Consider the following 23,564-nt stretch of genomic DNA (forward strand, 5'->3'; position numbering starts at 1 on the left):
AGTTGTCAGTCCATCCCTGGTTGTCACACTACTGTATATTGTGATATAAATACAACATAAATCTTGCAACTTAATACAATATCAACTGTAGTGAACTGTCCCTTTAAAACCACAGTAACTTCATGTGGGTCAGTGTTATCACACTACTACATATAGGTATATGGTGCTCCTGTATCACCCCTTAGTGCTGTTCCACCTCCAACACACGTATGCGCTCACCTCAAAGTTTGACCCATAATGACAGGTCAAACTGAACTTTTCCCTTTTAACCCGGGTAGGTATAATAGTACACATATCTTCCCACTCTTTGCCAGCACTTTTATGTAGATCCAATCCACTCTGCATTCATGTAAAAAAAACAATGAAATTTCCACAACACAAAGGCGAGAGGCCTGAGGGAATCTGTCCTTCAGCACCTGTGTGATCCTCTGCTCCCCCTCCGTCCTCCCCGATAACGATTGGCTCACCCGACACAGGGCACAAGTTACAGGAGACGGTCAGAGACTGCAGACATAGTACAGGAGATGGTCAGAGACTGCAGACATGATCCAGGAGATAATCAGAGATGAGGCCTTCAGGTACTTGGAGCTCCAACACCCAGACTACCTCCAGGGTGAGTTGGGTATAAACAGATTTAGTTACTTATTCTAATTCCAATTAAAACATAAATATTTCATTATTTATCAATGAATACAAAATCTTATTGGTCCCAGTGATAGACAGTCTCTCCTTGAATGGCATTTTTCCCATGCATGCCCAGAAACATTGATGAACCTGCCAGTAGTGTTTGAAGCAGGGACTTTGCAGTTCCTCCTGAATAAACTGGGTGTAGGGGTGACTTTTAAGATAACCATACAAAAGTCTAGTTAGCCTTTGAACATCAATAGCTATGAAAAGTTTAGGAGAGATGTCAGAGAGCCATTACTTTTATGGCAATAAAAAGGGGGTGCCACAATGAAGACACATTGCAAGAGTTTCCAGCAGATCAACAGTTATGTAGAATGCTACATTAAAACATAAAAGAAACCAGGAAAATGCAAACATTGGTAATGATTCTAAATCACAATGGTTCTCTTATCAAGGTTTGGGTAACAATTAAACTAAATTTGAACAGTATTGGTTTTAAAGTGTAACAATTAATCACCAAAATCACCAAACAGCTTGAAAATCATCAAAATAACATTACAATTACATTACACAATTTCCTTTTCTTGGATGTTTTCTTAACATACTAATAGAGAGGCAAAAACATTATATTTATTTGTATCAAACGTAATTAGCTATTTACAGCTTCTAGAATGGGCCAGGAGAACCTTCATGAACCTTGATTCATAGTTCCAGTGCACTTCACCAATGGGTTTACTCCTTCTTGCTGTGAGGTAACATGCCAAAATTATACTAACTTATTACCAAATATCTGAACTCTGAATATTGTATTTTAGACACAGAGTAATACTCAGGTGCCAGTAAATACCCCAAAATATTCGCCAGACACCAATACACTAATACCAAATAATAGTTTCATTTAGTTTAATAAAATCGTCCCTTATACCATTAAACTTCTGAAACCAATGGTTGCCCTACTGAGTTGAGGAGAGAAAATATGATGGTTATGGGATAGTACAGTTCAAAATATTGCGTCTAATTCTTACGTATAATAATCTATATTATAGCAATATAAAGTTAATCATACATGTTACAATCAGATTGTACATTTGACTTCAGATTTAAGAACTATAGAGAGAAAAGACATATCTGATGGCATACAACTTGAATGGTTTGCTTAAACAGACCCTCGCTTTGACCCTGATATATTAAAGTAGTAGCGCACGTCGACTTTCAAATTGATTGAGGTGAAACAAAGTAAATATGCAAACAATATCCAATCATGCGCAAGGAAAATAAAAAACAAATTACTGGCTAATATAAGTGCAACTTCATTCACTAAGCTCACCAAAAATACACATTGTAAAGATAAAATTAACTTAGCTTAGTGAATAAGGTAAAGTTGTGCTGGCTTCAAATATCAAATTGTGATTGAGACAAAAATCCAGATTTTATCCATTTTTAACGTTATTGATTATTATTTACAAAGTACATTTTCATTTTCTTTTACTTCATTCACTAAGATAAGTGAAAATTGCACTTTAAAAGTAATCATGTTCTACTTTTTTACTTTTTTAGTAAATCAACCCTCTTAGATTGTTTTGCTAAATGTTGATTGTACAGAGATTGAGCGTTCAGATTTTACTACTGATGCCCATTTTAAGTTCACACCTTTGTTTTTCACTTTTGCTCTAAAATGTCATAGTAGAACAACAACTGAACAAACTAATTTTTATGTTATTGGCATTCCCATGTATGCAAATTGTTACTTTATATATAAATACTCACTACAGTGAATATTGTGCCTCCTTTTAGCCAATCTTTCACCCTTTCCCCTTCAGTTAAGTTGCTATATTTACCCTAGATGTCAGGAAGTACACAGACAAGGCAAAATAAGTGTAGCACTACTCCCGAAGGGGCCGCTGGTAATAGGTAGTTCTTCCCTAATATTACAGAGGCCCTGCAAGCCCCAGCCCAATTACAGTGGCTCCAGTAACACCATCTAAGGCAGTGGTCTCCAAACTGTGGCCCAAGGGCCAGATGCGGCCCTTTACTTGCTTTTATCTGGCCCTTGGGGCACTAGTTAATCCACTGACACCAATGAATTCCTCCCAATGATACCAACAATGGGGCACAATTCCCACCAATGACGCCAATGATGGGGCACAGTTCATCCCAATAATACCAAGAATGGGACCCAATGCCACCAATAATTGGGCACAATTTCTCCCAATGATACCATCAATGGGGCACAATTTCTCCCAATGACACCACAGCTGGGGCATTGTTTACTCCCACTGACGCCGGGTCATTTTCTGGTCCGACCCCTCTAAAGACTGTTGGACAGTAAACTGGCCCTTTGCTTATAAAGTGTGGAGACTCCTGATCTAGGGGATGTCTTTTTTAAGATTTATTGCTTGAAGAAACTTAACCATTTTGGAATAATCCTAACCCCAACCCCTCTCTTGTTAACACAGAGCAATTAGAGGACAATCTACCACCTTCCAGCTTCTTGCAGACACAGTCCAGTGAGTGAGAAAGTGATTCTCCAAACCAGATCCCATGTGGTTAGGTCCTGCAAATAACTTCTGGGAAAATCCATCTAAGCCCTCAGCCCTGACACCACTGAGGCCTCTAGAACAGCTACACAGTTCATGGGCTGCCTGAGGGCAGAAGCCCCTCAGGCTCCTAAATCTTCCTGGGGTGCGAGAACCCAGCTCTCCAGTGCTTCAGACTATTTATCACCTTTCCAGCCCCCTTCTGGACACTGCTCTCCAGGGATTGGCTGGAACATTATAAATATTCAGGCTGGCTATATGCATCTGTAAAATAAATATGCATACACTGTGCTTTGATATTGACACCTCTTGCTGCTGTTGGCACAAAAAAATAAAGTGTTGTACAAAATGCAGCCCTGGGGGGGGGGGCATTAAATATAATCAAAAGATATTTACAGAACTAGATACATTATTTAATAGTGAGCATAGTTTCATATTATTACTACTAAATTTAAGCATGTCCAGGTATTCAGACTTCTGGAATAACTGTAGCCCAAAACTGTAACTCTGGCAGGAAAACAACTCTCTTGGGTTGATTTACTAAAGGCAAATAGACAGTGCACTTTGCAAAATGCAGTTGCACTCTGCAAGAGCAGTTGCTCCTGAGCTTAATAAATAAGGAGAAGCTCTGCTGACTTCCATCATCCAATCATATGCAAGCAAATGTGCTTTTTTTTCAGTTTTCCTTGCACGTGATTGGGTATTCCTTGCAACGTGGATCTTTATCTCATTTACAAAGCTCTGAAGCAATTGCACTTGCAGAGTGCAACTGTACCTCGTATGGTGCACAGCCTATTTGCCTTTAGTAAATCAACCCCTCTTTCTGTGGAGACATTCATGCAGGTACAGTTTATGGAGGAGACAAATGTTATTATGGAACTGTGCAGCCAGTGTTAAACCTTGCCTCTACCAAATAAGGATGCACACAGGATGTGGACTGCAAGGATTGTGGGAGGTGTAGTTCTGACAGACTGAGCTGGCTTGGTGAGCTGGAAAGAGTAAACTGCAAATACCAAACGTCACTGGGGTAAAGAGGACAGGTGATTCCCTGCTGTTTCCCCATGCAAGCAGCGGTGTGGAGGCTGTTTCTGGGAGGACTGTGTGCACATCAGGTTGCTGGCACACTGCTTACTGCTGTGCCTGAGAGGCACAGCGACAGATATCTAAGGACATTGGAGAGAGCCATGGATGTTGGTGGAGCCCACTGTTGATCAAGGAGGAAGAGTGCTGCATCCAACATTCAGAGAGATACCATCTACTGTTGGTGAGAGGCTGTTTTTCAAATCTACATTACATTTTGACAAAAGAGGGCCAGTGCTGCCTGCAAGTATCATAGAGCCAGTGTCATAATCAGTGCCTAAAGGGACTAGAGTCAGTGTCATCCATTGTAATAGTTGGGCCCCAATAAGATGGCCAGCAGAAATGAGTATTTTATATTTTACGGTTGTGTAGTACTCCTTTGTTAGGACTGTCCCCAGTATAGAAGTTGCTCTCTACACCCAGTGGTTGTTTCACACATATTCTTTCTGCTGTTCACCTGTATACAATATATTCCTTGCTATAGTTTAACTGTTTGCCATATCATTGCTTTTGTTTCATATCACTATTGCTATAAGGGTACTGCATATATATTTGAAATAAATATTCCCCACCCAGCCAGGCATGTCAGAGTGTGTGCTGCTATTTGCAGGGTCGTGGGCATAGCAGCATGGAAACCCAATACATCCAGCAGCTCCTTCAGGAGAAAACACTACATTACTAAAGGAATTTTTTTTTATTTTGGATGGAGTGGCGAGGGATTAGTGTTTTCATTACTGTATGTGCCCCCCATTAGGGATATTCACACTCTCTAATTGTCCAGCTTACTGTCATAAGTGAAAGTGAAAGAAAATCCCAAATGCTGAGTTTTCTCCAGAACAGTAATAGAGGGGAAATCTTCCAATGGGTGACCCTGGTGACAACAAAGGATTCCTTCACTTTAAAGGGATTTACTCTCACTCCTTTACACACCTTTAAAATAGTGAAGCGCTAAAAATAATATCTCTATGTATGCATTAAAATACCATCAAAAGTAAAAAATCCAAAGCCTTAATCTATCAGTGAAATATCATAAATAATAAATATGATAAAAAGTGACATTCATAACTCATAATAGTATAGATCAGTGATCAAAATAATTTGTGACAAATTTATATTCCCCTAATTATTTCATCCATCAAATTAATACGTGATTATTGATCAAAATCAGTGATTATGATTTTCAATAAAAAACTATATATCCGTGATAAATATGTGACAAACTTATATAATCATAATTGTTTCATCTATAAAAATAAAAAAACAGTGATTATTGATCAAAATCAGTGATTATTAATTTCTGTGAGAAACCATACATCCAAATATTTCATAAAAAAATTCCATTAAAAAATTCCATTAAAAAATTCTCTCACTCCTTGTTTTGACTATGGGACAGGAAGTGAAGAGAAATCTCTCCAATGGGACACGCAAAAAAAAAAGCATTATTTGTTATATTGTGTCTCACACATCTCCTCTACCTGGACCTTTCATTCATCCACCCATCCTCCATTCACAGAGCATTTTTCATTGCTGGAAGCTATGGTACTGTGTCTATGAATGAAGGAGAGAAGCGGAAAGGGCAGGCATATTCAGCACTCATGGTGAGAACCTGGTCAGGACAGGTCCAGCAGCTACAGTATATTAACCCTTGCAGCACCGGAAGTTTAACTCTGCTGTGGGTGGGCTGAGTAGTGTATGTGGGTGGGCGGAGGGTGGAAGATTTTAACTAATGGAGCAACCACCAGCACGAAGGACACTTCTAACTGGATGTAAGTACCATCTCTTGTGCTGATTTTTTTTTTTTTTAATGTTCCCCAATCTTGGGTTTTATTCACTACTACATGCTGCTTATGGATTACATGAAAGAGAGAAGTGTCTTCAAAATCTGTAGCAATTGATCACTACTCACAATTATTAATCTCTAGCGATTTTAGTAGCGTAGCTTTGGATACATTGGGAAATGGTTAGATTATTTGCCAAAATGAGTGGAATATTTATTTTATTACATCTTTAAATAAAACTAAGCTTGTTTTACGTAATGAGAATCTTTTCCTTGTCATTATCTTTTCTGAGTAATGGTGCACGATAAGAGGAAGATCCCATTTCCAGGCATTGGGTGCTATGCGGACAGTAGCAAAAGTATACAGGGATTATCCCAAAGGCACAGTGTGACCTACCTAATACTAGTAGGTCAACGTATTGTGGTGAGTATCAGTCCATGTGGGAACACCTAAGGTACTTTGAGTGGGACACATGTCATTTTGTCCATAAACGCACAAGCAATTTTAGTGATTTTACCACAAGTAGCATGTTTACAGTGGGACAGTATCAGACTACCTTTTATGATGTTCACATGATGTTTACACTTTTTTTGTGTGCAACATGGCTTATATGTATAGCATGGTTTAATTTATTTACACCAGTATAATTTATGCAGCAGTGCAGTTTCCATTTATGGTATTAATGTTTTCTGCCTACCTTGGTGGGTTACATAGGAGGATCCACTAAAACAGAAATCTAGAATATATCTTATAATAATGTTCTTATTAATTTTTCAATAATACGTTAATTGTAGATGGATTATGTCTATTGATATGCCTAATATAAATATATTTAACCAAAAATACCTACTGTAAGAACCTTAAAGGATAAGTTCACCCTGGGAACATGTTACATGTTCCATCTGTTTTTAGGGTGGAACATGTTCCCATAACTGCGGCCGCAGCCGCTGCCCACCGCCCCCCTCCCTCTGACAGATAGTACGGGGAGAAGTCTTCCCGTACTATCTGTCATATTTGAAAACAGCGCAGACTTCCATGAATGAATGAACTACTGTCGGCTTGTAATTTTCAGTGAACTACCACAGCGTTCATTGAAGCTTCCTATCAGAATATCTGCTTGCTCATACATCCCATACGGCAAGCAGATGTTCTGACAGGTCTGCAGGAGACCTGCATGGCATCAGCGATCTACTGATCACTGGTGCAATGCTTTCCAGTCTCCTGTAGACAAAAATAGTAAATGCACATTTTTTTACCTGCAAAAATGTGCATTTATTATTTTAGTCTAAAAGGTGAACTTATCCTTTAAAATCTCTCCAAGGAACTTGCAGTGACACCTGTGGGTAAAGAGACTTTTTGTAATTAGTTTATGCGACCTCCAGCGACCTCCCCTCCAAGCAATGATAAGACTGAACTGAAATGCCACCTGTCAGCTCTGAAAGACAAAGCTCTGAAAGATTCTAAATCACCCAGCTGTGTACTGTGAACTGTCTCTATGGGAGAGCAGCCAGAAAAAACATTCATTTCGGGAAAAACAATGTAACCATACACTCAGAAAGATAGACTCGGAGGGTTATGTCCAACACCTTTCTCAATACACAAGAGATGGCAAAAAAATAAGCAACATAGGAACTTTAAAAATAGATAAATAAAAGCAATCTTGATGTCATGCAGATTGTTTATGGTTAGGCTTTCAAAGAAAAAAGAGACTTTACTAACTGAACAATTAGCAATGCCCACCAGCAAATGTATTACAAATAAACGTTTTCATTTTATTTGCTTTTTTTAACTAGCTAATTGTCTTCTTTAAACCTAGAGCTAGTGTGTATCAGTAGTGATAAGGGGAAAAAATACTATTAATTTAAGAACAATACAACCAGAAGCAAAACATCATACATATTTGTTCAGATGGGAAAAATTCTAACTATAACCATAACAGATTCAGGGTCCGTTCATGCCAGGTATGTTGGACTGCGCTGGGCAGTCTTTCCCATCATAGTCCCAACTCAAACTCAAGGCACTTTGCGTAATGTACAATTAAGTCAGTTCACACCAATGCGATATGCCATACGTTTTGTATAGCAACATATTGCAAAGAAGCACACCAGGTTGCAAGGCCTCTGCAGTAAAAAGAATGGAACAAAATGGATCTTTTCATTAGTGTTCAGGTTCAGGGAAAAGAGGGTATTGCGCAGCTCCTGGTGCAAACTAGTTCTCAAAAATCTGAATACATCAGTAACAGTGTAATCCAGCTATTTATCTTTGCAAATCAGATTGCACCTAATCAGGGAACTTTAAACAAATTTAACACGATTCTAAAAGATGATTTTGCTTTTGTAAAATAACAAACACGTTATACTTTCCTACTGTGTGCCATGGTTTTGCACAGAGCAGCCTGGATCCTTCTCTTCTCAGGTCCCCCCATGCTCTCCTTGGTCCTCCTATTTGTTGGGTGCCCCCACAGCAAGCAACTTGATATGGGGGTCCCCGCTGCTCTGTGTGTACATTCACACATGGAGATATATGGCTTGGCCCCACCCCCCTCTCTACTAATTGGCAGATTGGCTGTGATTGACAGCAGCAGGAGCCAATGGCTCCCGTTTTCTGTCTCAGCCAATGAAGAGGCAGAGACAAGGCTGCCATTCACATAGCTGGATTGTGGTGAAGCCCAGGTAAGTAATGAGGGGGCTGGGGGAACTGCTGCACAGAGAAGGTTTTTTACCTTCATGCATTCTAATATCCTTAAGCCTTTACAACCACTTTAATAAATATTGGAAAATGTATTTACTTACATCATCCAGTTATGTTCAAGTAAAACCCTGTTTTATTATTTCCCTTGCACATGATTGGGTACTTAAAGAATACACAGGGGTTGATTAACTAAACTGGAGAGTGCAAAATCTGGTGCAGCTGTGCATGGTAGCCCATTGGTTTTACTTCAACTTGTTCAATTAAGCTTTAACAAAAAACCTGGAAGCTGATTGGTTTTTGTGCAGAGCTGCACCAGATGTTTCACTCTCCAGTTTTTCCAAACCAAACTTTCTCACATTTAATCATTGTAGCACTACCCCCTTGAGAGCCGCTGAATATTTTTGGGTTCCCTGTCTGTTCTGGCCCTGTTTTAGAAGTACAGCCCCTGCTGACATCACTGTGTAACCTTGCCCAGGAGGACTTCCTGGCATTGAACCATAAAATAAAGTGAGCAAATATTCTAATTGTATTGAGGCCACAGTATAGCGGATGCAAGCACAACAAGAATGGCAGTGTGAAGCACTACCCTCTCAAGGGCTGCTGGATTTGATTTGGGTCCCCCTATGCTTTGCACAGCCAGGTAACATGCATTTCCCACACTTTGCACACTGGAGTCAAAGAACAGTCCTTGAGATTGGTTTTGTGATTTTATTAAGGGTTTTTTTTTAACTTGGATGGGGTCTAGGGGTATATGGGATGCAGAACTTGAGGACAAACTTTCCTTGAAGAGCACCAAAGGCTCTTTGATGTACCTCCTCAGACTCCAGATGATTCCTCCTCTTCACCCAGCTGCCTGAGGGTATCCCTGGGCAAGGGGGCCTGGGAGCTGTTAATTTAGAACAGTCCGAGGTGAGATGCTAGTAGGGTCTTGCATCTAACTGTCCTCTCCCCTTATCTGGCTCCGTCGGTGTAGGAGTATTCACACATGCTGTAACCAGAGTCCTGCATTTTCAGGATTCTAGTGAGACACTAAAGCAGTAGGTCGCAATACAGAAAAGGCTAGGCAGTCTGTGTCTCAATGTGATAATCTGTGGTGTAAAGTGTACTGAACTGAACTTGCAACTTGTGATGATCTGGGTTATGGAACCATCTCACCTGGTTTGTAGTATTTGCAGCGTGAGTGGTAGTCTCTCTGTTGGGTAGCCCCGCCTTATCTTGGTCCCTCTGTTAAGAAACGATGGCAATGGCAGCACTAAGATCTGCCTGCCTGCAGGATTGACTGTCCTGTTCATCAGTGATACCAGTGGTCAGCAGTCCCTTTCCTTCTCTGTGAGGCGGCCCAATCCAGATTGGATCCCCAAAGTCCCACACGGCCTTCACATACACACAGGTCCTCCCCCTCTCATCATCTACTTCCTTCCTGCAAAATTCCTGGACTTCTCAATATATATGCAAGGGGGTGATCCTTTTTTCCAACTCATTGATTCTGTTTTTGAATTTTTTTTTCTGACATGTTAGTGTTATATCTTTCACTTGGACATTATAAGCTGCACTGTAAAACAGCTGAATAAAACATAAACTGTGTCTGTCTTCATTTCAGGCTGCAAAGCAACAAAATGTGATTATTTTAAAGGGAGATAATTCTTTTCTATACCCACTGTACCTAAAACCCCCCAAATATTATATTTTTTTAAAGCAGAGCAGAAGAATAAAATTATGTTAGGTCCAATTTTTTATGTCACACAGTATAAGCACAATGGATTATCAAGCGCAAAATTACTGTAAAAAATACACTAAAGTTCATTTTGGGGCACTCATCTTATTATTATTATTATTATACAGTATTTATATAGCACCAAAAGGTTTGCTCAGCGCTGTACATTATAGTGCGGGACAGAACATGAGACAATACAGTAACAAAACAATACACGAGGGGTTTGAGGGCCCTGCCCTTTGGAGCTTACAATCTAGAAGGGAGGGGATAGTGGTACAGGATGATGTGGCTGTGGGGAATGGAGTGGTAGGAGGAGTGGAGGAGATCGGCTGTTAAGTGAGGGTGGGGTAGGCTTCCCTGAAGAGATGGGTTTTCAGGGTGCGCCTAAAGGTGAGGAGGGTAGGTGACAGTCTGATGGATTGGGGTGGTGAGTTCCAGAGGATGAGGGAAGTCCTGGAGAAGTCCTGCAGTCGGGCGTGGGAGGAGGAGACCAGGGAGCTAGAAAGTAGGAGGTGTTGTGAGGAGCGCAGAGTACGACTTGGGTGGTATTTGGGTATCAGGTCGGTGAGGTAGTTTGGGGCAACGTTATGGATGGCTTTGTATGTCAGGGTTAGTATTTTGAATTTAATGCGTTGGGCAATCGGAAGCCAGTGGAGGGAATGACAGAGGGGGGTGGCAGAAGCGGAGCGGTTGGTAAGGTGGATGAGTCTGGACACTGAGTTCAGGATAGACTGAAGCAGGGATAGCCTGTGTTGGGGTAGGCCGGTGAGAAGGGAGTTACAGTAGTCTTGACATGAGATAATGAGGGAGTGAACGAATTGTTAAGTAGTGCCTGGGGTTAGGAACGTACATATTTTGGAGATGTTACGGAGGTAGAGCCTGCATGAGTTTGCCAGCGATTGGACATGGGGTTGGAAGGACAGGTTTGAGTGTAGAGTGACACCTAGCACTTTGGCTTGCAGGGTGGGTCTGATGGTGGTGTTGTTGGTCGTGATGGAGAGGATGGGGGGGGGCGCGGGCTGGGGGGAAAATTAGGAGCTCGGTTTTGGAAAGGTTCAATTTGAGGAAATGGAGCGACATCCAGTCTGATATGTCGTTCATATCGTATATGCAATACACTACATATTTTTTTGGTAAAATATAAAAGATGAGGTTGCACCAAGTACATTTGTTTTTTGGGGGGGGGTTAAGTGCTTGAGTGCAACTTTATTTTTCCCCCTTTTTTTCTAAACCTAATTTTTTTGTCACAAAAAACCCCCCAAAAGTCCTGTATGTGGTAACATTTTGCTGTGACATGTTCTCTTTATTGAGACTCACTTAGCCTCCATCACAGATCACACTTCGTTAGGTTCTTCCTCGACTGCTGACCCCCAGAAGTGATGTAATATACCTCGCTTCCAAATTCTTACTAGATAGGGAAGATCAGAAAACAGACATTCATTGGTCTCCCTACCCTCTAGCCAGCAGCATTCCCCATGCCAGTTTCAGGTCTGCAATTGGGAGTGCAGAGCCTGGAAAACATGGCGGGGTTGGTTAAATGCACCAGGATTGTGTGAAAGCAGTTCCTTCCATGTAACAGCTTACAGTCAGCTTGTCAGATTTACATACATTCTAAGCTGCTATAGCAGTCAGGAATGTGTGTAAAACTTCCCACTGTTGCTGACTTTTGGCATGGAATTGCACTGCAGCCCTATTAAAATAAATGGGAGGCTGACAGCTCCCGCAGCTATTTGTGGAAGCTTGCATATAATCACTCATGAATTGATTACCTGAGAATGATCTTCCATGGACACAGACTGCCTGTGTCCAGGGATGATCATGCACAAGTAATCTCTGCTTGAGCGATTACCTGTGAGTGGCTGTGAATAACTGCAGAAGCTGTCAGCCTCCTATTGCTTTGAAGAGGCTTCTGCCAGCAGCTAATCTCTGGGAACGCCCACTGGGTCTCCCGCATCTTATCACTAACAGCACAAGTGTGAATGGGGCCTAAGTCACTTAAGTGTGTGACCAAGAGGAATGAAATTGTTTCCAAGGACTGAGACCTTTGTGTGTGTGAAATTGAAGACAGTTATTTCTTCCCTGGATAGAATCTTGATGGGCAAGCTGCTTAATTCTGTATGATACTCTTCTACAACAGGAATATGTGTTGCTGCATAGAAGGATGCAGTATTCTGACCAATATATTTTTCTGCAACTAGATAATGATCAAGTGCTAAAAAATTAGAGTTTTGACTGTTTGAAAACGTGAGGCTTCAACCTTTGCTTTTGTTTTTTTTTTTGTTCTTTTTGGGGTTATTTTTACATGTGGAGCATCTGAGAATTTTCTGCAATCAATGGATATTGTGTTTGAAATGTCCTGTATTTGCCATTGTTGGTTGTTTGGGCCTAGTGACATTTGTTCTTAATTCATTTTGTGATGTAGCATTTTGTAGTGTAGTTTGTTTACACTCACTGGCCACTTTATTAGGCATGCCTTGCTAGTACCAGGTTGAACCCCCTTTTGCCTTCAGATCTGCCTTAATTCTTCATGGCATAGATTCAACAAGATGTTGGAAACATTCCTCAGAGATTTTGGTCCATATTGACATGAGTTATTGTTTCCTTTCTATCATCTTGAACCAGTCTGCTCATTCTCCTCTGACCTCTGACATCAACAAGGCCTATTTGGTCCACACAGCTGACGCTCACTGGATATTTTCTCTTTTTCGGACCATTCTCTGTAAACCCTAGAGATAGTTGTGCATGAAAATCCCAGTAGATCAGAAGTTTTTTAAATACTTAGACCAGCCTGTCTGGCATCAACAACCATGCCACGGTCAAAGTCACTTAAATCCCCTTTCTTCCTCATTCTGATGCTCGGTTTGAACTTCAGCAAGTCGTCCTCACCACATCTAGATGCCTAAATGCATTGAGCTGCTGCTATGTGATTGGCTGATAAGCAATTTGTATTACCAAGCAATTGAACAGGTGTACCTAATAAAGTGGCCGGTAAGTGCCTGGTTCAGGATGCTGCAAGAGACAGGAGGGTGTGGTTCAAAAACTTAAGGTGAGGTTTAATCCTCTGCTGGGCCCTTATCAGTGTGGTCCCATGCTGACCCTCTTTCCTGCTTGATGTGCTGCAAGGTAAGCCTCTCAGACCCCATGTCAGACTTCCTTCCCTTGAGGCTACAGATGTGGAAGTGGATGCAGATGGAGAATCTTGTGGAGTGTGGAGAGAGGTGGAAAGCAAGGAAAGAGGAGGGAAGTGCAGTCCTTTTGCTACCAACCTGTTTCATTGAGGTGTTGCTGCCACAGAGACCTTTGTGGTGCAGAATCATTTGTCTCCTTATGCATGTGGTACCCAAATGACGGGTAGATTTACCATGACTGATAAACTGCAGGGCTGCAAACAACTATGGTGATGTTGTCAGCAGAAGCGTGAAAAAAGGCTCAGACTGCTGAGCTATCTGGAATGGGCCTGGGAATAGCAGTAGCCCATACCCATGGGACAGTACCATCCAGTGGAATAGGACAACAGCAATTCTCTGAAACCTGCTCCTGCTTTAAGGGATTACCTAACTGTAATATTAGGTATGGTAATAAGGGGATTGGGAAGGGGGGGCTTAGGTGCAGTTAGAGCGGAATTAAATCCATTGATTCAACTGTTCTCTTAACAGTTACATTCAAGGCATGTCATGAATGATAACGGTCACAGTTGCTTATGTTCTCAACAGAACTGAAAAGCCATCAAATGGTTAGTGTCATAACTGTTCACATGTGTAGCACCATGGCAACTGCAGATAAAACAAAGGCTAAGATGGCAGCTTCCTTAACAGTAAAGTATAGGAGGGTTTAGCTCTGCATTAAGAATGTGATGTGGTCCATTTAACTATACTGCACAAATATGCAGTGATGTGCTAGAAACAAAGGGCAGCTTTACCAGTATCAGTCACAACTTCATGCTGCTGACCCTAAAATTAAAAAGTGCCCTAGCAAGATTATTCTAAATACAATGTACTGTACTCTAACGCACCCCAGAAAATACTACCTAAAACACTAAACACCAACCCTATATTTTTTTACCTAGCTGAAACAAAAAAGAAATTTAAAAACTGAAGTAAAAGAAAAGAAAATAATCCTAATTTTTAAAAAAATCAAGGGGTGCCCAGCCAAAAACAGCAAAAAGTTCTTGCTGACACTCACAAAAAGGTAGTTAAAGAAAGGACTGTCCACTGTGAACACAGCAGGGGGTACACAATAATACCTAACCTACCACAATGCAATTCACTATAATGTAGCACAAAGAGAACTGTGTATAACACTGTATACCACTGGATAAAGCACTGTTTAGCAGCAAATATCTCTCCCTGAAAACACACTGTGAGATTTTCATATCTAATCCTAGATTCCATATAGTTGACAAAAGGCTGCTGGGAACCCTGACTTTTATGGAGAGGGGACTGGCATATAAGAAAATCCCCATTATTTGCCTTATTAAGCCACCTGTCCACAGGTAAAAGGCCAAGAAGTGCATTATTGGGAATTGACTGATATTGCAGTGAATATCCATATTACTTTGCCATTTTCCCAAACTGCAAATGACTTGGGTTTGCCTCAAATCAGTTTTTGGCCTGTGTCACTTTCTTTAACTTACATCTGCAACAGAGGTATGCATTGATTGTACTAGATTCTACTTTTTAATGTAACAATCTCAACCCACCACAGCCAAAACACTACTAACTGTAAAATAACCATTTCACTAAAGCTGGCTATACACTATTTGGCTGAACAAAACAAAACTGAGCCTATTTCCCTACCCACACATTCAAGGTGGAGGGGGAAATCCTCCCCACCGTATCTTTCTATTCTGACAGCGGGACTGTCCCACGATAAGAATACACTGAGCAATTCTGCAGCCTACTGGCTGAATGTGCTGATCAAGCGAAGATTTTCCAACAAGCATGTTCATGAAAAGTCGATCAATAGATGTGTGCAACAAGCTTGGGTTTGCTTAAAGTTTGTATGTTTTTCTGCCAACGTGGGAAGGGGCTAATCCTTCAGCTTTTCTTTTCCTGAGCTTTTTAGGTCCTGCCTTCCTACTGATGCATTATAGAATGGGCTTCCATGAGCTACCGCTCTGATCACTTACCTGCTGCCATGGACTGAACTCTCTAAAAGAAGCTCTACTTCTGAACACCAGATTGCTGGACATCTACCATTCAATTGAAAATCCCATGTATGAACTCATACCTATTACAGGTATGCCTGGGCAGCTTCAGTTAGCTAGTTAGGGTCAAATTCAGTTAGCTAGTTAGGGTCAAATTTTAACTTTTTTGAGCCTGGTCTGAAGATATTCAAAGGGTGCATGGTAGATTTTGGCGTGTCAGAAGAACAGGGTCTGTAAAGCACATTTGAGGTATGAAGAAAAGTCAATATTAAAAGGTTAACTCAGCAAAATAAGTTGGAAGAAAAATACAGTTTGCTACAGTTGCTATGGGTAACTGGTAATTAGAGTAAAATACTAACCAGCCCGTTTCAAGCGTGGTACTTGGCATTGGTGCAGGGTCCTCCAGTAGCAAAGTGGTTAATGCTCTGACTTCCTTCCCAGCAATCAGTTCCCTGATCTCAGGACCAAACTGGCATCACGGAGACCCGAGGCCTAGCTACATGGTACAGGAGAGTGAAAGATTTAACTGACAGTACACCTGAGGTCTGCACAGGTTATTGCCAGGGTACCATTCTCTCACTGGGAGTGAGGTGGCAGAGGTAAGCTGGACTGGTGGAGAGGGCATGGGCTCTGCTGAGACCCTCCTAATTGTAAATATGTAGAGGCAAAGTGTGTAGTGGCAAAGGTTAGTGCATTCATAGAGGGACTCTGTAGGTCTTATGCCATTATGTCACTTGCGCATGAACGTGGCCCCACCTAGTCCCAGGCATTGATGAGAGTGTTCACACAGGCTAAAGTACCCATCACGCACAGACAAAGGTAGGTCCCGCCCAGAACCTGGAATAGACCAGCCTTCCTCTTACAGATTGAACCACCATACATGGATCAAAATTTGGCCATGTATGGCCAGCCTAAGAGTGATTGTTGCTTTCCAAGTTAGAGATAGCTTCTCACACAAACAGTCTCTGAAAAAATTCCTCCTTGTGAGCCTGTTAGTGTGAGTTCATAAATATCTGTTCGTTTTTATCCATCAATGTCTGCTCGTTAGGGTCTGTCAGTATCTGTTAGTTTTGTTCTTCAAGGTCAGTTAGTTTGTATCTGTTTTTCAATGTCTATGTCTGCCTCTTTTGGTCATGCTTTCTGTCCAGTACTATCTAGACGATTGATGCCTGTTTGACACTGTTTGTGTTTTTCATTGTCCGTGGTGTATTATAAGCAATGATATATACACAAAAGTTTAGAAGCTGAACTCCTGCCTTACCTAAGTCCTGCACAGTTGTACAGGCACCACTCCTGAACTGAAATTTCTTTCTCTGATCTCACTTGGAAGCTGAAGCAAGTTATATGGAGTTCTTCTCATTTCCTGGCTGGAGGGCATCATCGTCTAGTCTTTTCCTCCCCAGTCTTATTGTCTCAGGCCTGTCCCTTTCTTTCTTTAGATTTTAAGTTTAGTTATTTTAACTGTGGAGGCTCAGTATTACATGTGGGCATTACCTAAAGTTGTCTGCAAATGCAGTCTGCCTAAGAACACACACTATCCTGAACTGACACCTACCCCACCTACTTTTCAAGGCATTTTATTGTTTGCATAATTCTTTCCATAAGCCAGTCAACTGCTTGTATCAGGAACAGAGGGCTCTTAAGAGGAGTACTGAGGCGGGGAGTTGTGAAATTTTCAGGAAGCTAGGAACAGCACTCCTCTGACCCCCATGATCTGCCTGTATTTTATAGAGAAGCAAGGAGACCTAGTGATGATGTCCCTGGGTTTAAAATAAGGTATGTAATAAAAACAGAAAACTGAAATTTAACCACTTGCTGACCACAAAACTTATAAAAACATCCTAACTGCAAGTGGTATAACTATATATAGTTTGGTATAGTTTTTACAGCCGGTTTAGTAAAGATGATCTGGGCAGTTCCTACAAGGCCCTTCATTTACACCTCTACAGAGGTTTTTAGGCCCCATATCCCCTCATTTGCACTAGGAGGACCACTATTAGAGCATGGAATACAACCCAGGTGCTCTCCGAGGTCACCTCCAATTGCTGGTCCCCGCTCACTTCCCTGTGGAACAATCTGAATCTGCACCATTTCTCTCAACTCCTGGGGCTAGTCATTTGGGCTTTCAAAGGGATAAGGGTTTTGAGTGATTTGTTTTTTGAAGGCAAATTCCCCTCTTTTGCTGCACTCCCTCACAAATTGGTACCTATTCTGTTATATTCAATTACTCCATGTTTATACCTCCCAGTTTGCTGTGGCTTCAACCACTTATCATCTACAAGCATGGAGTCTTTCCTGTGAGATAAGTCAATATCCAATGCTCAAGCAACTACTATATATAAGGCTCTTCAACAGCCCACATCCTAAGGCTCAACAAAATGCAGAGTTGCAAGGACCCTAGACATGCCGACCCTACATAATGATAACTGAGGTGACATTTGGGACTATCCATTTGGCCAGTTGATTTCAGCCAGAGATAGGCTTGTACAATTTAAAATTGTCCATCATTATTATCTCACGCCAGTGAAACTTGGGAAATTTTCTGCTAATCAATATACTGCATGCTAGTAATGCTCCAGCCTGAATGCAAATTGTATTGATATATTTTGTTTATGTATGGGTAAAAGTGCATATTGGCCCTAGGTCCTGCAGTCTATCTTTGATGTTGCTACAATTTAGGTAACCCAAAAAATGTTTTCTGTTTGCTGGGATTTGTGGAATCTTTCCCCTTACAAAAGTGACTAGAACATATTCACTATATTTCTATATTACACCAGAAAGACTGTTGTGCTTCACTGGAAGTCTCCTTCTCCACCATCGCTAAGTAGATGGAATTCCTACTTTTCCTTTGTATAGGGTAACTTACAATAGAAGAGGTTGTCCTTCAAAACTTGAGAAAATCTGATCTCTGTGGCTGGAAAATTTTGATACAGCAAATTGATCTATGGTAGTTGTACATAATCTATAATAGAAATAGAGGAACTAGTTTTCTATTTCATGGGTTTATGCCATGCCTGTTAAGCTACCCTTATATGGGGCCTAGCCTCAGTTGTTGAGTTGCTCTTTGCTTTCATTTGACCTCAACGGGTTCTTCTATACCGAACTTCAGCTGTCAAGTACAGTTAGCTGGCCATAGATGCTTTTTATTATCTGCTTACCTCTATTTGTTATTATTAGTTCATCTTGACATAGAATCATAGAAAAGTGATGGCAGAAAAAGACTGAGTGGTCCATTGAGTCTGCCTGTTTTGTGTGTGTGTGTTTGTGTGTGTGTTTTGTGTGTGTGTTTTGTTTGGTTTTGTGAGAAGGGGGTTGTTTTGTTTTGTTTTTTTGTTGTTGTTTTTTTTACTTTAGTAAGATCTATGCTTGTCCCGATGATGTTTGAAGCAATTTACTGTTGACTAGCTCAGTACCTCTGCTGGAAGTTTATTCCAAGCATCAACTACTCTTTCAGTAAAATAGTACTTTTTGAGATAGGTTTTGAACTTTGAACTTTCCTCCAGTTAGTTTAAGGTCATGTCCCCATGTTAATATTTTGGTTTCGTGTTGAAAATACTGCCGTCCTGAACCTTTATTCACCCCCTTGATGTATTTAAAGGTTTCAATCATGTCTCTCCTTTCCCTTCTTTCCTCCAGACTATACATGTTAGGTACCTGAAGTCGCTCTTGATACATTCAGAAACAGCCAATACAGTTCTGCATCTCTATGAGTGGACCACAACTGTATTGGCTGTTTCTGGTTTAGGTGCACTGTACACTATTTTGTTTGTTTTTCTTCTTTTTTGTATTATTTTAAAACTCAATAAAACAGAATTGAAAATAAATTATCTGAATGGCTCTACAGCCACTCAATCACTTTTACAGTAGTGAGAACAAAATCTGTGCTTTAGTAGCTGCATTGGAGAACAGGTGAGGCATTCTTGGTCTAATGACTCCATAAAGAGTACCTGTTACCTTTCCAAAGCTATCACATAGGGGGCCTGTGAACCCCATTGTGAAGGCAATAAAGTAAATGAAAAAAATAAAAATTTTGAAAAAAAGATCTTAATGAAATTATAAAATGTATAGGCACCCTCATCCTGTCCCCTTGCGCATACACAAAAATGCAAACGTAGGTCCTGCATATATATGTAAAAGAAATTGCACATTTGAGGTATTTTACTGATCGTAAGAGTGAGATCACTTGTACTAAGGCAATCAATAACTCTATAGTGATAACCTGTAAAGGTTTTTAAAGCATCACCTATACAAAATTTCAAGTACCGTAGTTTGTCACCATTTCATGGGCATGTGCAATTTTGAGTCTTGACAGGATTTGGTATCCGTTTACTTGATGCAACATCATCTTTTATATTTTACCAAAAAATTGGTATTATATTGTGTTTGTGTGCACTAAAATTAATTTTATTGTATTTTTCTTAAAAAATTGCATTTGATAAACTGCTGTACAAAAATTGTGTGACGTAAAAAGAAATGCAACAGTCACTGTTTTTTTCTCTAGGACCTCTGCTTTCAGAAAATATATAATATTTGGGGTTTCAAGCAATTTTCTAAGAAATAATGCTGATATGAGTGAAAACTTAAAAAAATGGCCCTGGACAGCAAGTGGTAAACATTTCATTAGTATCTTGATGAGGTGAGTTTCCTGACCTTTTTAAATGGACCTAGTTTGCAACCTGATGCGTTATATGATCATCAAACTCCTCTGATATGATCAATTAACTCTGCTATGAGTGCCAATATCTTTGTAATGTATATCAGTATGTATATTTCCCAAAACGTGTATACATCCACAAAATTTTAGATTATTTTAGCTTAGTTTAATTCAGTTTATAACATTAACATACCTAGACCACTTTTAGATGTACTGCATATTCCAGCCAGTCCCAACATGCTTCATGGTATAGTTTTTCAGCAGCAAAGCTAAAAGATAACAGTAAAACAGGAGTTTTTGTATTTCACGGCAGTTAAATTGAATTACCCACTAGTGTCTTCAGAGAGTAGACAAGTGCCCCACAATGATATACAGTAGCTAGGTAATGGTGTAAGAGGATAACATTGCTTCTTTACTGACCTTTCATGCTAATTAAAACAAAGCATTCCACAGGAACACATCCAGTTTTATTTTCTACTTTGCTATAATGTGTTCTCCAGAAGGTTAAGGCAGCAGACAATTGAAACTACCCATCTGAGGCAATTTCAATGCATATTAGCAACAGCATTGCCTAGGAGCAAAAAATCATGAAACACTTGTTTGATGCCTTCATATTAGCCTATGGTGTCCTTCTGTTTCATTACATAAATGACTGTGAAGGCTAGATCATTTGAAGAGATAATGGAGATCGCTCCATCTCTTCCCTAGAAATCATTACAAGCTACCCATACTAAATGATGGATGAGGAGTTCTGAGCACACACATCATCTAAGGTTTCCAACAGAGCCCTGGATTCCCTTTGCAGTTGACTGTAGGGCAAACTGTACCAAATCAATCAGAAACAACAATAAAAAGGGTATTCTGCATGGATATCAAAAGGAGTTAAATGTCAGGCACTGCAGTGGGAATCTGCGTGTCCTGGTCATCAGTATGTCATCATTATGCCACATGTTCAAGGTGAGTCATTGCTGTAATGTTTAAAGGAATGAAGTACATGCACAATATAGCATAGTGGTGATAGCATTACATCTGATGAAATATAAAGTGTGATATATTAGCTCACTACAGATGTACTGCTGGCTTTCAAAGCTGAATTGGGACTTCTTGGTTTGCTCTCTGCCAGCAAATACCTGGCCTAGAATCCCTGACATCCTTCGTCTTTTCCTAATGCATATTTGGGTAATTACAGGTACAAGAGGCCCACAGGAAGTCATTAATCTTTCATGAGGCTATTCTACCATTTCTAAATTCAGAACAATAGCCCCTCAGAAAGAGACTTGCAAGCTCACATAGACGGGAGGAAAGAACATTTTAAAAGGAGATAAATATGATAAAAGAAAAGGGAGTAATAAGGAAGCAGTTATATGCCACAGGAAGATTGTTGGGAGTGAATCTAATAACAGATGTGATCCTTGTCATTTTAGTCATAAAAGTATGATATTAGGATCTATCAAATCATGGGATGGTACACGGGCTTAGCATAGAAATAAATATAAAATGAATATTAACCATGCACACTTTAAAATCTTTAAACATAGCTGAAAAGGCTACCATGCTTTAGTGAAGGATGACCCAAATACATTTATCCAAAATAAAATTGACTTTATTTAACAATAAAACCATTGAAACATAAAAGGCTTAGAGAGCTAGACAGTTCAGGCCAATAAATTCAAGAACTATACAAATTAAAATAGTAAAGCTGTTCATCTAGCTTTATGCTAGAAAATAATACCACCTTTAAAAGCTTGAGACAAAATATGAACAGGGGAGGGAGGCTTACTGATGGCAACAGAAGATCTTCTACTTTGGTTTGCTCAGCTGAACTGCATAACAATAAGTGCTTGTGGACAGAATGAACAGTCAAAACCACCAAAGAGTTTACTAAGAGGTCTTATAGTATTGCTATGGTAGGGGAATCAATTCCAAGAGAATTGATGGCCAGATGTGAAAACTGCTGGAAGGGATCAAGGATGAGCAAGTCTGAACCTATCTGAACTATCCCGCTCATAAGCTCTCACTGTGGACAGCCAATCATAAGCATCAGAGGCGTTACCCACAGCTGCACGTGTACAAGGGGAGTGTGTACATGTGGCCGAGGGGTGGGGAATGCCTTGCTGCTTATGGTTGACACTCCACAGTGACAGCTTCCTTTTGGGATAGCTCAGGTGGGTTCAGATTCATTTCCAAACACGCCTCAGCTCATCCATAGAAGGGTAAATGAGAGACAATTAAAGAGCCCCTGTACCATGCCATGGGGGGTCACTCTCTATACAATAGGTTTTAGAGATTCTGTATATAGCCCTACAGAATACACAGTGCACAGTCCAGTTGTGTTTATCTGCTGCTTCTCTGCAAACAGGAATGTTTTTCAGTGGAAGTACATGGGGTTGATTTACTAAAACTAAAGAATGCTAAATCTGGTGCAGCTCTACATAAAAACCAATCAGCTTCCAGTTTTTTGGTCAAAGCTTAATTGAACAACCTGTAATTAGAAGATAAATGGTTACCATGCACAGCTGCATAGATTTTGCACTCCAGTTTTAGTATATCAACCCCATAGAGTTTAGCATAGCTTTAGATACATATTTATAAACACTGTCATCTACTGGTTGGAGAATATATCTCTACTGAACACTGATACTGATGTAGTTAAAATACCTGAACATTTTATTTCAACACCCGCATTCAGCAACTACTCATTTTATTAGTCCCATTTCGGATCTTAGTTCTATAAATCTGTTTCTTGTAAGTGGTTTTGTCAAAGCATCTGATCCACTTTTGTTTCTCATGGGTTGGAAATTTTTGCATCTCATCCCATGAATCTGGCTCTGGTTTTAACACTGGGACTGGGATGCTTTAAATGGTTCTGGTGGATTTTTTGATTGAAGCCTCTTGTGGCCTTGTTTTTTTTTTTTTTTACAATAATTGGATTATCTGCCTTAATTTCTATTTCTGTGTCACTTTGTTGCTTATCTTCATGTAGAAACATAGAAAAGTGATGACAGAAAAAGACCGAGTGGTCCATCGTGTCTACCCGTTTTTTTGTTGTTTCTTTTTGTTTTTTTTGTTTGTTTTTTGATTTGTTAACTTTTTTGTGTGAATATAGATCTATGTTTGTCCCAAGCATGTTTGAAGCGATTTACTGTTGACTGGCTGTCAGGGTCCGCCGCGGCGTCTCGTCCGGCGCATGCGCAGTCTCGGCGGCTCGCGCCGGGATACGGGCACTAGGTCCCGGCCAGCCGTGGCTGAGGGAGACTCGCGCATGCGCAGTAGGCGCCGCGAGTACACGCTGGGTCGGCCAATGACAGCGCAGGATGCAGTATTTAGAGATACCCTG

The sequence above is a fragment of the Staurois parvus genome, unplaced genomic scaffold (genome assembly GCF_062004578.1).
Source record: "Staurois parvus isolate SC_StPar_1 unplaced genomic scaffold, SC_StPar_1.0 ptg001302l, whole genome shotgun sequence".
Lineage (NCBI taxonomy): Eukaryota > Metazoa > Chordata > Amphibia > Anura > Ranidae > Staurois > Staurois parvus.